Raw genomic sequence first — 17,137 nt, forward strand, 5'->3', positions numbered from 1 at the left:
ACAAACAAAGCGTCAATACGTTTGTTTAACCGGGTTCACTGGCGCACATACTTACTGTACTTATTAAAAATAGTGTCTCTTGCATTCATTCTGTTGCCCCTTTTTAACGTCCCTTGTGTTTAATATGTCCACCTATGTGAATACACACAATGCTAACCCTGTGATTGCGAGCGGCCATACTGTTTCAAAACGGAGAGATCAGCTCGTCTGGGTCGCACCACACAATATGACCTTAATTTTCTTCGCTCAACTCGTTTTGTGACGTTAATGTTGCAAGATCACATTGGACCGAACACTTTGCGGTTACAGAATTCAACATGAGCTCACAAGCACAAGGCCAACTACCATTGCTTCAGGTAGTGGACAGCCCTCAACAACCAACTGTCTAAGGGAGCCTTCAGTAATTGGGGTCTATGATGAAACTATGAATAATTTTTTTTCAGTACAAAATTAGATAAATCTGTGCATTTATGCATGCTTGATTATTCACATTATTGTTCTTGATAAGACTAGAGTGGTAACAAATCTATGGTTGTGCAAGAAATATGATTTCGGAATTTCACCAAAATGTCCATACACTATGCATTCGGGTCTATGATGAAACTATGAATAATTTTTTTTCAGTACAAAATTAGATAAATCTGTGCATTTATGCATGCTTGATTATTCACATTATTGTTCTTGATAAGACTAGAGTGGTTACAAGTCTATGGTTGTGTAAGAAATTTGATTTTGGAATCTCACCAAATGTCAATTCACTATGCATGGCGGTCTATAAGTGTGTGCGTATTTTGTTGGTGATTTCCTAGTCAGGAAATATCACACGGACAATAAAAGTTTTGGCCATAATATCAGCTTCTGTAAAAAGTGACTCTCCCCCAAAGATAGGTTTATAAAAAGTGACCTTCCCCCTTGAACTGTTTTCTAAAAAGTGACCCTCCCTCCAATTCCCCCGCCCACCCCCCCTGTAATTACTGAAGGCTCCCTAAATGCAAGCAGCTGTACTTGAAGGCTCTTTGGTACCAAACTTCGCGCACATAGCCTCCTTCGGTTTTGGACTTTGCCAGATAATTTTTGGTATAATATTGGTTCTTCTTGGGATCGTAAGCTTAATTCACCCCTGTCTTCTTCGCTTTTATTGGATGTCCAATATGATATGGAGCATTTGTGAGTATAGATCATTTACAGTATCCCGCATGGCGTTACACACTACAAAATCTTCAGTATGCAGGACACACATTCAAAATAATGTTCCTTTAAAACTACAAGACTTTCCTGATAAACAATTATGATAGCACGTAAATACAGTTTTCACCTATCATTGAAAGTCTTTAAACAAACTAGTTAATTGATTTAATCGGTCGGAAACAGGATATTTCTATAAGATCATGATGGATAGAGGAAGTTTCTCCTGTAAGTTTATATTAAACATTAACTCTATTTATAGCATTTATTATATCATTAAATAAACAAATAAAAACATATAATGAAATACTACTTATCAATATTTACACTCAGAGAAAGGAACAAATGTTTGGTAGCGTATCATTCAAGGTGTGGGGTTGAACTTCAATGTGTTTAGTGCCTTCTATAGATTATTCAAAGCCTTATGATTTACCCTTCAAATCACTTTATTAATTGTTGGATGTTTTGTCTTTTTAACTTTCAGATTATCGTAACTGGATCACTAGAGTATCTTAGCTTCACGGCGTAAAACCAAGGGGATAGTATGTATGCGATTTCCTGTGAGAGATTGTTTGTTAGAAGAAATATTCCGTTATTCACTATATACATGTCCTTTCTGAATTACAATGACTGGTGATTTTCTCACAACAATATCGAGTTACTCAGAGATAATATTAAAGCGGCAGGGACAGCTTACAACAAATGGATAGACCTGCATATCACAGCTTGCAACAAATGGAAAAATTCAGCATATTATTATTATACCCTGCTTTCGACCGATTGACTTGACTTCATTCTTCTTTACTTAGTTCTCGGTGAGAATTGCCATGTGTGATTTAAACTATCTGACTGGGGTTACTACGTTGAAACGGTGTTAACTCCAGCTTCTTACCATTTCATGAAATATGTTTTCTGTAGAGGTACTGCACTAAAGGATAAAGTTCATCATAATCATTTTTCATTTTGGGAGCATTCATAAATCACATTTCCGTTGTTTTGTATTTAAAGAGGTTAATTAGAAAGAAAGTTTAGCCTGTCTTCATGATTGACGAGAGCTTTTATTCTCTCCCCCTGACCAGATCATCGATACACTCACATGTTCTATTTACAGCAGCATGCCTTTTGGTGGCTTTATTTTACCTATATCACTTACTGATTTAGAAGATAATGTTAACATTATAACATTTTCACTTCTTTCAAGCACAACAAAAGTAAAAAAATCACCGTTACATGTTCAAATTTTATTTTTGTGCTGCATATTATTGCACAGCTACTTTGGTGCTTTCTTCATCGAAATGTGTTTATTGTTATTGTCTGTGTTTGTTTGTTTGTGTGTGTGTGTAAGCTTATGTGTGTGTAACAAGTAGGCTGTAAACTTTACAGTTTGTAATCTATCCCTCGACATAGTTATTAGTTTTATTTTTTTTGAAAAATTGTAATATATATATATATATATATATATATATATATATATATATATATATATATATATATATATATATATTTGGATGAGGGATGGATGGATTGGTGGGCGGAGTTAAATTAAAGATATACCATGGTGACTCAAGTCTCAAAGTGGTCCCAATCGTGTCTTTCTCATGCTATGCATTGACTGAGGTAAGACAATGTTAAGTACATGGTGCACAACTATGCAGCCAATCACGGATTCCGAACCAAGTAATTAATAGACATTTATCTAGACATTTAAGTTGTTTGCATCAGAAACAAAACATCCTTGTGAACTCATAACGCGTTCTATTACTGGACACCGTTGGCCAAATATCCACGAACGGACGTGTGATTTATGGTCAAAGTAAGATGCATTGAAGAACAATTTGAAATTCCACACCCTTCTCGATCTAGAGATATATTCCTCCTGTAATAGTAAGCACACTAAGTTCATGAGGATGTTTCGTTTCTGATACCTCACAACTTTAATGTGTTGCAACGTGATACATATGAAAATAACAACACCGTTGGCAGAAAAGCCATGAACGGGCGTGTGATTTATTTTGAAAGTAGGGATGCGTTGAGCAACATGTCATAATTCCTCATTCTTCTCGATCTAGGTATATATTCAAGTCCCGGGGACAATGCTCATGAATGCCTTCTACTATGAAGTGAAACTAATATAATCTCTGTTTTGAACATTTTTGATGTTCTCAAATGTGTTTTGTGGCAGCCATCCATTCGTTCAATCATCGTATCCATGCAAAGATAGAAGTTTCAACTTTGACGAAAAGACGTGTCGCACTGTATCATGTTCTATCCATGTTAAGTGTATGAAAGCAATCGTATACCCAAACTCGACAATACCATTTAGGTGATGGTTATCATAAATAGGCATAATCATACTGAGCATGTACTAGGTCTATGTGAGAATGATAAAATCGTTAGACTGGACCCTGATTTTGTACCAAAATCATTCTGCTACATCATTTCACGTTTGTGGTTTTTTGTAATTTTAACCCCTCAGTTTGTAGCCTTCACTTGTGTGCCAAATTTGCTCCCATACTTGAAATCGTATTCTGCCATTGGTCTGACTCGGAAGTATTATATGCTTATTAAAAGGCGTTCAACAAGGTTGTCGATCGAGTTCGGCTGAAATTTGCAAAGTGTAAGGTTACATAATTTGATTGGCATTCGCTACATATACACACTATACTTTCGTTCAGTATAGTCAGTTTGAAGAACTTAAATTTGTGCTGTACCGTTTTCAGTGCACCAGGCTACTAAACAATGCTGTGTAAGACATACCCAAAATATGGACCGTTAAGGAGTCCTTGGTCGCTGAAAAAGCTATCGGTTAAGTAATGTGTGAAATACAAGGTATGCTGTTGCTAGGGAGCCCTTTCCTTGGTCACTTATTAACAGAATGACATATACTTGTGTCACTGCTTACTGCTGATAGCTTAGCTCTTTACATGGCTATGAAACCTTGAAATCCGACTATTCTGAAGACGGAACCGAAAAGGTATGTTGATTTGTTGTTCATATCATGGCAATTCGCAATCCCACATGCACCGTTCACCTTAGACGTTAAACGTATTCCGTTCACGGAGAATGAGTGCTTAAAATAACTTACACATGAGTACCTGTCGCACGCTTCGCCATTGTGTTTTGTTCTCTTCTGTGTTATTGACCGCGTTTACAGAAGGTGAAAATGTAGGATAGGCGCTTTTGATTGAAGTGTTCACCACAGTATTGAGGTACACCCGTGTAAAAGATATGTTTGTTCTAGAACCTGCGACCTACCAGTAATTCAGAAAGATGATCTCTTCATACTAATGAATCACATTCTTTTATCACACCCTATACAATGCCTTTTACCAATAAGTATTGACACCACAACATGCGCATAGTGTCCATGTTATGGACATTTTTGTGGTCTTCAAATGCGTCTGAGCTTCCCTGAACCTGACGTATCAATTTGTCTAAAATCTTCATAGTGGACATGTCGTAAATATGAAAAAAAAATTGACGGGCATAGTTCTCAATGCAATGGACAAAGAAAACACAAAAATAGAGTGGTATTGGGTGTGTTGATGATTAGTGTATGCGTCCGTCATAATTCTACATATCAAACAAAGAATAATATGTAGACGTCCTATTGTTATGATATTACGTTGGATAGAGGCTGTTGGTATTTCAAAATTCAAGCCAAATTCTAACTTCCACATACATAAGATTCCCCATGCTGCTGATAAACGATGCTGACGCCACAGCCCACACCAATTAAGTATTCATAACAGGACTGACGCAAACGTGCGGGTGTAAACATAGGTGAGAATAAGGATCAAGAGGACTGAGAAATTGAGTTGTAGGGTAGACGTTGGAGGAGAACCATTAACAATCCGTTCGCCTCCGCACATGGGAAGAATCTAAGACGTCAACATCTCTGTATCCTGGACTTCACTTGCTGTATAGTTGGATTTGTTGCCTCTACATACATACATTTTGGTTCTTTTCTCTCGACAACTGCTTTCATGGAGTGAGGTAACTCCATATGTTGAGGAATGCCTATGTTATGATATCAATCTGACGTTGGATAGGGGCTGTGGGTATTTTAAAATTCAAGCCTTATTGTAAGTCCCACATACGTAAGCTTTTCTATGACGGTGGTGGAAATTTCTACCCTGTCTAATTCAGTAATATTGTGCGTACAACATATTGCAATCGCCCCAAATAAAGTGAAGCACATGGCTAGAAAGCAACTCTTCTCTATGGAGGTCAAATTTGGTCTATTGCAGTCCTTCTTACACGTGGAATGGTGTGCACAAAATTTTATCATCGGCGATGACACTATTTTTACCATTCAACTGCTTTCAAAAATTCAAATACCTATCGGCGTGTCATTTTTTTGCTTAAAACACGTCACTATTGTATAGTTGCAAACAACCAACGATGTATTGCAAATTGAATTATGTAAAATTGAATGAAATAAGACAAATCGAGCACTTGCGTAAACTACCGCCTAGAAAAAAAATGGCCAAGCTGACAAAATAGTGCGAGGGTAGCGGGAAGGAAGATGTCTAAACCGTGGAGGAGAGGAGTGCCCAGCAGTTGTAACGTCCTGCGTGGTCTTCAGGTCGCCAAGGGTTCTCCTCCAACGTCGATCCTACATATCTCTTTCCTCGATCCTTTTTTATCCCTATTCTCACCTATGTTTACACCCGCACGTTTGCGTCGGTCATGTTATTAATACTTTACTGGTGTGGGCTGTGGCGTCTGCATCGTTTATCAGCAGCATGGGGAATCTTATGTATGTGGAAGTTAGAATTTGGCTAGAACTTTGAAATACTCTCAGCTCCTATCCAACGTCAGATTTATATCATAACATGGGCGTTCCTCAACTAATGATGTGACCTTATTCAATGAAAGAAGTGTGTGCCCCAGAGAAAAGAATCAATAAAGCCCCTATCAAAAGTCAGATAGATATCAAAACACTATCATAAAACCAACAAAAATGCTTTTTGTTAGTCGATGACATTTTCCGCGATAACTCTGAATGTCAAACAGAAGACTTATGAAATATGAACGTCTGGTCATAAAACCAAGAAGGCGCTTTACGTATGTCAATAATAAAATTTATAATTGTTGTGTCAATGACGTACTGAACTTTAGGCTTTGTTTGCATAGTTACGAGTGTTTGAAGGTGGGGTCATATTTCACAATGCACGAAGGTATATTGACCAATTTTCGGAGGTAATTTGGGCAAAATTAGGTCCACCTATGAGTTCATGGAATATTTTTATCATTTAATCATTCGTTTGATTAATAAGTTTGAATGGTTATGATTATTTGTAATTTCATAGTTATAAATCTTATGACTCGGATACAATGTATTTTTGAAAGTCAAAACTGCAGTATTACATATAGACCAAGGCTTCGCCCAAACACACTCTCAAATATCCGACTCGACTTTCGTCGGCTTTGACGGCCTGCTTATTTGATATTTAATTTGTGGTTGACAGACAATCGTCATCGTTAGCAAGCTATGGCAACAAAATGGAAAACATTCGTCTATAATCACCTATCGTAAAATGCTGTGTTTGCGAAAATATAGAATGACTTTATGAAATCCCACAATATTTACTGTAAGAAACGTGCGCAGCGGTCATGTAACAACTTAGCCGGCTATTGAACCACTCTTTTTTGGGAGTGGAGATTTAGCCGAGCGGTTCTGTCTATGGCCTCTCAGCTAGGCGACTGATGCCGTATGTTGTGGGTTCGAATCCGATTGAAAACTAGCCGTATTTTCTACCCTGGGTTGGTAACACTGCTGGTGGACAGAATTGTCCCCGAGGTTATCGTTCGCCCAGTTAAAGCGATGAAATTCGTTTCTTCGCTTCGATAAAGTGTGTATGTGCGATGTATGATAGTGAGCATGCGTGCGTGATTGCTTCACGAACTCTACAACGTGTTGAGCGGTCTCAGTCAGAAAAATGTAACAACTTAGCCGGCTATTGAACCACTCTTTTTTGGGAGTGGAGATTTAGCCGAGCAGTTCTGTCTATGGCCTCTCAGCTAGGCGACTGATGCCGTATGTTGTGGGTTCGAATCCGATTGAAAACTAGCCGTATTCTTAGGCAAAGGTTGCGCATATAATCACAAAGAAATAACACTATGTTTTATGAATTTACATAATGCTTGTCGCATCATCTTATCAGATATTTTTATTCTCTGCAGGCTTACATATGGATTAACATATTCACATGGCTCACAAATTTAGGCACTCAATCATTGAGGAGGTAACAACAAAACTGTATCAAGTATGTAGCGAATGGCAGTTAGCTACTTTTCTTCAAAAATACAGCGAGAAAACTACTCTGTAAAAACTAATGAATTTTTATTTGGAAATTCCTCATTGTTAGAACACGTGCGTCCGGTGTGTCGAAACCCTCACAGTCTTGTTGGTATCACATATTCACTCAGACACCTTTTCAAAATTGTAGACTCTCAAGTACGCTAACATCAATTGTCAGCAAATACGTCAAGCTGATACAGGGTTGAAGATGAACTCACAAGAGCAAGGCCGATTACCAATGTCTCAGATAGTGGACGCCCCTGAACAACAAATCGCCTGTATGCAAGTACCTGTAACTGCAGGCTCTTTGGTGCCAAACTTCGCTCACAAATCATCCTTTCGCTTTGGAATTTGCCAGATAGTTTTAGGCATAATATTGATTCTTCTTGGGATCGTTGAGATTGCCGCTGGTTATCCACGAATTGTTGGCAGTCCAATATGGTGTGGAATATTTGTGAGTATAGTATTTTCATATTCCACACGACCTGACACACAACTATATTCTGTAGAATTTAGATCGCAAATTCAACATTATGTAGCTGTAAAGTGCAAAATTTTCCTGAAAACAAATACGACAACAAGCACTCAGTTGCAATTACAGAGTCTTTAAACCGACAGGGTAACTTATTTCATTGATGAAACATAACATTTCCAGGCAGTAATGAAACGATTTACCAGGTCAACATTAAAAACTATCACTATACATAAATATATATCTCAAATTTATAGCATTTTATTCAATAAATATATTTATTATGATCTTAAGCATCACGATTGACCGTGTACAACACTCCATTAATTTGTGGATTTGTGTCTGTTTGGACTATTAACTTTCAGATTATTGTAACAGGATCCATTGGTATAGTAGCTTCACGGCGTAAAACCAAAGGGATAGTATGTATGCGAATCTCTGTGATATTGTGTTTGTTAGAAGAATTATCCTGTTGTTGACTATATTGTCCTTTCTGAATAACAATAAAAAATGTAAATTAAACGTAAATTAATTCAATTGAAGGACTTATAGTGTCTATGCCATGCCCCAATCAACGTTCTTAAAAAAACTTTCCTCCGGGGTTGTTTTGTCATATGATGCATCATATCGATGTGAAATGCGAACATTGCGCGAAATTTTCTACTTCTGCAGGACGCCTACAGGCACCTGGCTAGACTGGGCAGGTGAGCCTCTGAAGCCAAGTGTAGTATTTGCATACTGTTGACCAGGTACAAATGATGTCAACTGTCCCAATTTATAAGCATGATATGTAAATTCAAATATAGTGGTACTTCTGAAATCCGATTCACAAATAAAGCTAGTCTGATGGACACGACGCTCAGGACAAGCAACAAAGTACAAGCAACCAGCATCATAGTAAAATAAAAGCATTCATCGCCATCATTGTTTTACTAAGTTGTGTGTTTTGATGATAATTCGAAAGTGTTTTATTGTAAAATGGGATTAAAACTACATTGAATGAGGACAATACGCCTAAACGTTGGTCTGCTTTACACCAGCGCATAAGATATGATTTTTGTAGAGACCCTGTATTTTAGGGTAAAGTGTAACTAATGTATAATGATTTTTAGGGTGCATTTATGAACCATATTTTTTTAACTGGCGTTAAATTGGAAAGAAATTTTAACCAGTCTTCACGATTGAAGAGAGTATTTTTTCTCTCCCCTGACCAGATCATCGCTTCACTCACGTGTTCTATTATAGCAGCGAGCCTTAGTGGTGGCCTTGTTTTACCTTTGTCACTGATTCCGGCGATCATCGCATGTCTAACTGGGGAAGTATGTGATTTACAATATAATGTTCAATATGTTCATTCATACATTTTCTCTTAGTTCAAACGCCACAAAAGTAAAGCAATCACTTACAGAAGTTCAAAGTTTAAAGAGTTGGAGGTTGAGGGCGCAACAGAGGTAACAGTGGCGTTTTTGAGCTCTCGTGTTATTGAAAATTTTTGTACTTGAAAAGTAAGTTTTGTCCACCAAATTGTACCCATCTATCGTTGTTAATCAAACAACGCTAGTTTTGTGAAGGACTTAGCGTTTGTTCTTGTTTCCTGAACTGTAAATCGACTTGTGAAGTTTTTGGGCCGTGAGGTACGTGACGTCGACGTATTTCCAAGATGGCCGCCGCTGTCAAAGCCAGGAGCACTACACGAAGAGGATCTGCATAAGCTGAGAAAGAAACAGCAGACCAAACCTACGAATGCGGAACATGCAGGAAAATTGTCAAAGATGACTCCGCAGCTCTACTTTGTGGGGTATGCAAGTTCTGGCACCATATTGGATGCGAGAACGTGAAGAAAGAAATTTACGAATTCCTGAGCTCCAATGCCAATGAAGACGATAGTCCCATTCACTGGTTCTGCAGAAAATGTAATCGTTGTGCCGTGAGTATAATGACTAAGATAACAGCGTTAGAGCAGAAACAGACAACAATGCAAAACTCATTACAAAAGAACATTACTGGCTGTATTAGAGAGGAAATGAATAAAGAAAAGAGAAGGTGTAAGGGGAGAACCATTTGATTTCTGGGGGGATATGGAGGATTTTGAGAAAAAAAAATGTGTCACCAGGTGAGAGAGAAGAAAAAAAAATTGATCCTGTCATGGCCAGAGAGAAAAAAAATTGTCGTAACAGACAGAAGAGAAAAAAAAATTGTCACAATGCACCAGAAATAAGCAAAATTTGGAAACCTTATTCTCATGTATTCTTTGCTGGCGCGCCGCCATAGGCGGCGCAAATGTTTTACCACAAGCAATTCTTATGTTTCTTTTCCCAGCACTTATGATATAAGCATGCACTACATAGGTCTACTTTACATCTCAGTACACTCAATGTTTTCCTTCCCTTTTCTGACCCAAGAAATCATATTTCAGGATTTCTGTTGCAATATCTCAATGGCATAGGCACTATCTAAAGGGGACTATTTGACTTTTGTAAATTGTGAAAATTTAAAACACAAGAACAGGAGTCAATAAACTAGTGTTAAACCAATATATTATTTTCTCAATATAAATTTGTTAGAAAGATGTACCTTGACGATGAAAAATTGAGGAACAACAAATATAATGAAATACAATGTGTGAGCCTTGTTTTCCTGACCACAAACACCGGATCGCAAACATACCATATTCAGGCTTTTCATTAGAAGCTGGCAGCTGGAGAAATGACACAAGAAGGTCACAGATTTTCCGTTCCTGTATATTCATTTGTCTTCAGTCTCTGGCAAACAGAACTGTTTTTCACACATTGTATTGTCATTGTTTGGTTGTTGAATATTGTGACTCAAAAACTGATCATGCAAAAAATGTAAAAAATATCAGTGTTCAATGTCATTTTCAAACAGTTTTACCGAGTGCAAAATAAACTGAAACTCCTTCTCAGATTGCACCATTAAACACATCAATTTCTCAAAATTTCCAATACGAGAGGGGGATTCCCCCTCTCCCCCTTTGGGTATTCTAACAGTTTCACTTAGTAAACAAATTAAAAAAAATCTCAGATTGCACCACACTGCACCATTGCACACATAAATATCTTAAAAATTTCCATGCAAGATAGGGGAAAGCCCCTATGACACTTCCCCCTAAGCCTCTCTCATTTTCTCCCCCTGTACTTTCAAATTCTGCCCAGTCAGATATCCTAGTGAAAACCCTGTCTCAATATCCATCCAAATTAAACAATATACTAAATGATTAGATACTGCGTGATCTTTTATATCTTTATTTTATTGTGACTTTGAATTTCATTTTGATGTGTTCACCTTTTTTGAAGCATCATTAGATAACTGATGATAGTCTAGCAGGGTACATCAGGATTTGAAAGGTCTTTACTGTTGCTGTATTTTGTAAATTTTACAATTACATGTATTGGTATTTAACTTTTCTAAGTGGGGGATCGGTCAAAATTTCAGAGTTAGAGAGGGAGGTTACTCAAATTCATCATGGTTGGCGAAAGGGGGGGGGGTCACTCGAAATTTCGGAGTTTCAGGCCGTAAATAATGATGGCTCCCTTACATACAACGCATTACAAACTTGATGACCAATAAAAAAAAATTTGCGCTGCTACTCCATTTGGAAAAAAAAATTGATGCAGGTCTGACAGTAGAAAAAAAAATGCTGTCACTCTGACAGGAAAAAAAAAATTGCTTCCATACCCTCTTCCTCCATACCCCCCCAGAAATCAAATGGTTCTCCCCTAATGCCATTATTCGAAACTGTAAGGAAGAAGAAGTAGAGGATATACAAGCTGTAAGAAGCGTTCTGAAGAAAATTGGAATAGAGCTAGAAGAGACCACAATAAATATTGAGAGACTAGGCACCAAAAGAGGTGAAAGCTATAACCGTCCAATCAGAGTTAAATTTCCGTCTCCAGACCTACGTTACAAGGTATTACAAAATTCACATAAACTGAGAAACAGTAAAACAGAATCACTACAAAGAATATATATCACTCCAGACTACACCCCACTTTAACAAGAGAAAGAAAGAGAACTTAGAAATCAGCTAAGGAGAAGACGTGAAGCTGGTGAAACAAACTTAAGAATAAGAAGAGGAGAGATGGTGTCTGTAGAGAGAGATGAAGATAATCCAGACACAAAAAACTTCAGTTAAATGCTGAGACTTATAAAGATGTAAATATACTTAGAGAAAGGACAGCTTGCGAACCTAAAAATATACATATTGTAAACACGGACAGAATTGTAAATAAGGAGAATGCAAGGAGAAGAAACTATTCTTGTGTAAATAGAAATATTGATAACCAGAGGAACATTCATCAGATATCAAGACTTAGTTGTTTATATACCAATGCTCAGAGTGTCATGAATAAACTAGACGAACTACGGTTATTGGCCTCACATGGTCAATATCATGTCATTGCCATCACAGAATCATGGACTCACCCAGACATAAACCCTGCGGAACTATATCTAGAAAACTATCATTTGCCTTTACGTGAAGATAGACTTGATACCCAAGGTGGAAGAGGAGGTGGTGTTCTGTTATACATAAGAGACAATATACAGGTTATGGAAGAAACAGAATTCCAGAAACACAAATTCTCTAACTCAGTATGGTGCAACATTAGAACTCAGGGAAATCAATCTACACTTCTGGGAGTGGTCTGCAGATCTCCAAATAGCAACGAAGAGAACAATACAAAATTGATAAATCTTATTGAGGAAGTTGGCGACCGTCATGTTATAGTAATGGGAGACTTCAACTATCCAGGTATTGATTGGCTAAATCTAACGTCGGATACTAGTGGAAGCAAGTTCTCAGACGTAACACTGGATAAATTTTTATCACAGCATGTTTGTTTCCCTACTCGAGGAGCAAATTGCCTGGACTTAGTATTGTCGAGTGATGAGAACATGATCACAGAGATTGCTTCAGGTGGCCATCTGGGTGCCAGTGACCACATTCTCATTAAAATGTCTGTGCAACTCATTGTAGAAGTGACATTAAATAAAGAAAAATTGTTGAACTGGAGAGAAGCTGATCTTGATAGCATTAAGAGTGTTCTGACGAATGCACCTTGGCAGGAAATTGAAAGCATTAAAACGACAGAAGAGATGTGGAACTTTATTAAAGAAAAGACCAAAAGTGCTGTTGAGGCTTACGTACCAACAAAAGAAATGAGAAGGAGAAAAAGGCAACCATGGATGACAAATGATCTTTTGAAACTTATTCATAGGAAGAAAAAGAGATGGAAGAAATATGTTAAATCTCAGGATCAAAATGTCTATGAAGACTATAAAAATTGTAAAAAGAACCCTAAAGCATTCTATGCCTACATTAGGTCAAAACAAAAAGCAAAAGAGATTATAAGTCAATTGAAGAAAGAAGATGGAACAGTGTGTGAAAGTGACTTGGATATTTCTATTGTTCTGAATGATTTCTTTACTTCTGTATTTACGGAGGAGGATACTAGCAGAATTCCTGAGCCTGACACTATTTTCACAGGACCAAATGAAGAACAGTTACTGAATATAACTATTACAGAACAAACTGTGTATCGTCATTTATGTAACTTGATCCCGACAAAGTCTGCTGGTCCGGATAAAATGTGCCCACTAATTTTGAAGGAATGTGCCGCAGTTCTATGTAAGCCACTAGCGGTACTTTTTAACAAATCATTACAGTCGTCAGAAGTACTTCAAGACTGGAGGACTGCAAACATAACTCCCATATTTAAAAAGGGAAGTAAAGCAAACGCTGCAAACTACCGTCCAGTCAGTCTGACATCAGTGGTCGGCAAAATTATGGAAACCTGTTTGAGAGATGCACTAGTCCATCATATTGAAGAGAATTGTCTGATCAAGGACACACAACATGGCTTCCGTGCGCACAGATCCTGTTTAACTAATCTGTTGGAATTCCTTGAGGATGTACCACTAGCGATGGATGAAGGCGTTCCTGTAGATGTTATTTACCTTGATTTCGCGAAAGCATTTTACAAAGTACCACACGTACGTCTGTGTCGAAAATTACGGAGTCATGGTGTGGGCGGCAAAGTGGCAAGCTGGATCGAAAGCTGGTTAAACAGCCGTAAACAACGTGTTGTTATTCGAGGTGCTTGCTCAGATTGGTCTTCAGTAACCAGTGGCGTCCCCCAGGGATCTGTATTGGGACCAACTTTGTTTTTAATTTACATAAATGACATCGATTCTGGTATTTACTCAAAAGTAAAAAAGTTTGCAGATGATACCAAGGTGTACAGACGTGTTGAAACAGAACAGGACAACAAAGAATTACAAGCAGACTTGGACACGCTCCTGAATTGGTCAGCTACATGGCAGATGCAGTTCAACGTTGACAAGTGTAAAGTTATGCATATTTGTCCTAAAAACCAAAACTTTCACTACGATATGAATGCAGTTTCACTAGCAACAGTATCCAAAGAAAAAGACATTGGAGTTACAATTCATGAATCACTTAAACCAGCCTGTCAATGTGCGGAAGCAGTGAAAAAAGCAAACAAGACTCTGGGATTAATCAAGAGATCATTTTCATTTAAATCAAAAGACATCATGATGAGACTATACAAGCAGTTTGTCCGACCGTCATTTGAATATGCCATACAAGCGTGGTCACCATGGCTACAGAAAGACATAAACATGATTGAAAAAGTGCAGAGAAGAGCCACACGACTAATACCAGATTTACGTCACCATATGAAGAGAGACTGAAAAAACTACACTTGACATCTTTAAGTTTAAGAAGACGACGTGGAGATATGATCCAGATGTATAAAATAATGTCCAACATTGATCACTACAATCTGAAGTTTCATAAACCACACAGTAGGTCAACGAGAGGTCATACTCACAAAATACAGAAAACTCACGCAAAACTGGATGTCAGGAAGTACTACTTCTCATGCAGGATAGTAAATGAATGGAACAGTCTGCCAGATGAAGTTGTTACAGCGCCAACAGTAAATGCTTTCAAAAACGTCATTGACTTGTACTATGCAACCAGAGAAGTTTAGAGGGATGACCAGAATCCTGAAAGGATTACTAATCCCGTCAACCGAACTGAACTGAACTTAACTGAACTGAAATGAGTGCTGCATATTATTGAATAGCCACGTAGAAGCTTTCTTTGTCAAAATTTTATTGCAAACTATTATACACATTGTATGTGTGTGCATGTTTGTGTGTGTGTGTGTGTGTGTGTGTGTGTGACATGTTTGATTGCCATGTATTCGAAGTTTCATTAAATCGCTGAACACTTGTTTTCGTTTTAACTATTTAAGACAAATAACAAATAGAATACATGTGTCAAAATAAGTTTGCATCGACAGTCTCTAATTAGTTCCTCGATAAAAACTATGCCATTCCTTATAATACTAATTTTTTAGAGTATTTCAGGGTGCGTTGTTTATACTATTACGACTTTAGTAGCACTCGTCGAGTGTATCATCGCCATAATCCATTCTGTGGTTTGCTGCCGGGCTGTCTGTTGCGGACAACAACAAATGACACCGGTGAGTACGCGTGTAGTGTTTTAGATGATGAAGTGATCTCGTATTGTAGTTTATACCTAAAAATTAAAGAGATAACATTTTGCCCAAAATATCCTCAAGCAAATTTTTAAGCATTTCTTTCTGAAATGAAGCATGCGAATCGGGGAAGATCGTGCAAATTGCAAATTTTAGTAGTAGAGAAACAAATTACCCAACATACGGATATTTGAAATAGGAAATGGCCGCCATTACTGTGTTACTTCTTTAAGGGAAAAACGAAATTCCCAATTTTCTCAAAACCAACGCGGTAAAAACTTTACTTGTTCCGTAAGTTTTATAGTGAGCCCCAACAATTGGTAGGCAAGAGAATATTGTATAAATTTGAGAGTCCAAATTTTTTCCCGGAGACGTATTCTACGTCATGTGGCATTCCGCTGTTTCTAAGACATGTTAATTTAATTTTCTCATGGATTTGTTATCTTGATGATCCCGGACATTTTATGAACGTTTTGCAATATTGAATATGGATTTAAAATTGCTCTCAACATCGTTCATTACACATTGTAAAGGCATGTTATCTCTATGGCTGTTTCCATGTCAAACTAGTATATGTGACATACTGAAATATAACTGTAGGGGAAAATAGCATGTTAGCGAACATTTTAGGACTAACAATGTTTGTTTTTGGCTCCAAAAGTACAAGTTTAACCATCCGTATTTTAACGACTAAAATAAAGCCTGAGCTCTTTCTGTCTGTCTGTCTGTCTGTCCGTCTGTCTGTCTGTCTGTCTGTCTGTCTGTCTGTCTGTCTATCTGTCTGTCTGTCTGTCTGTCTGTCTGTCTGTCTGTCTGTCTGTCGCTCTCTCTCTCTCTCTCTCTCCCTCTCTCTCTTATATGCCAATTAGGTTTACTGTCGTGTTCAAGGAGAACCAGATGCCCCGATTCAACCACTGACCACACATGTTGGAGCTCAAAGATCAATGTTCATGATGCCACAATGTGTACCTTTAACAGACCAAATTGCAGGTGAAGATACAAGACGAATATTTCATATCAAATGGCTATATTGCATGACACTCATATTATCCATATCAAACATGGAGAACCTAGAATATATATATATGTGCATTGTCATTTAACTCTTTACAAACCTTAACAAAAACTAAAACACATACTCCTGCATCTTCTCTAATCGTATTCAAATAAAGTGTACATTCTGGACAGCAATTCTTCTTTCACGATTGCGAAATCAATCACATATAGGGTACAGTCTTACATAAAACGTGTGATATCATCCAATTCGAACGTTTTTAAGTCGGTCACCTTTTTATCAGTTCCTCGATAATATTAAAAAAGGGAAACAATTTGTCCAATTTCACCAAAGATTTGAACTTTTTCATAGATTTTGTACAAGTCATTAATCATCAATCGTTTCGTTGTGATCGTAATAATATCTGTTACTAAAATTTCACGCATTGTGCAATATTAAGACAGATCCAGCTTTTACTTTTTATCTTTTCACTCATTTATATGGTTTTGACGTACAGGGCTTAACATTATAGTACAGTTTCGGATGGTGTTTAAGTTCGATGAATAACGAGTTTGCCCGTGGGCCTGCATATAAGCAAATGACACAATCTGTACCTTTTAGAGAAGCTTCAG

General features: G+C 37.5%; 1 protein-coding gene across 2 annotated transcripts in view; it reads left to right on the forward strand.

Annotated features, from left to right (window-relative positions):
• LOC139152505 (membrane-spanning 4-domains subfamily A member 8-like) overlaps positions 1–17,137 on the forward strand; it is a 46,634-nt gene that overhangs the window by 272 nt on the left and 29,225 nt on the right. The window contains exons 1-4 of one of the 2 annotated variants that reach the window (XM_070725664.1): positions 4,049–4,159; positions 7,641–7,946; positions 15,371–15,496; positions 16,381–16,501. The exons of the other annotated variant lie outside the window; for it this stretch is intronic. The gene's annotated coding sequence lies outside the window, so the exon portion shown is untranslated. Of the gene's footprint in view, positions 1–4,048; positions 4,160–7,640; positions 7,947–15,370; positions 15,497–16,380; positions 16,502–17,137 lie in introns of those variants that run through there. 2 annotated transcript variants of the gene reach the window in all.

Source organism: Ptychodera flava, chromosome 16, assembly GCF_041260155.1.
Source record: "Ptychodera flava strain L36383 chromosome 16, AS_Pfla_20210202, whole genome shotgun sequence".
NCBI classification, from domain to species: Eukaryota; Metazoa; Hemichordata; class Enteropneusta; family Ptychoderidae; genus Ptychodera; species Ptychodera flava.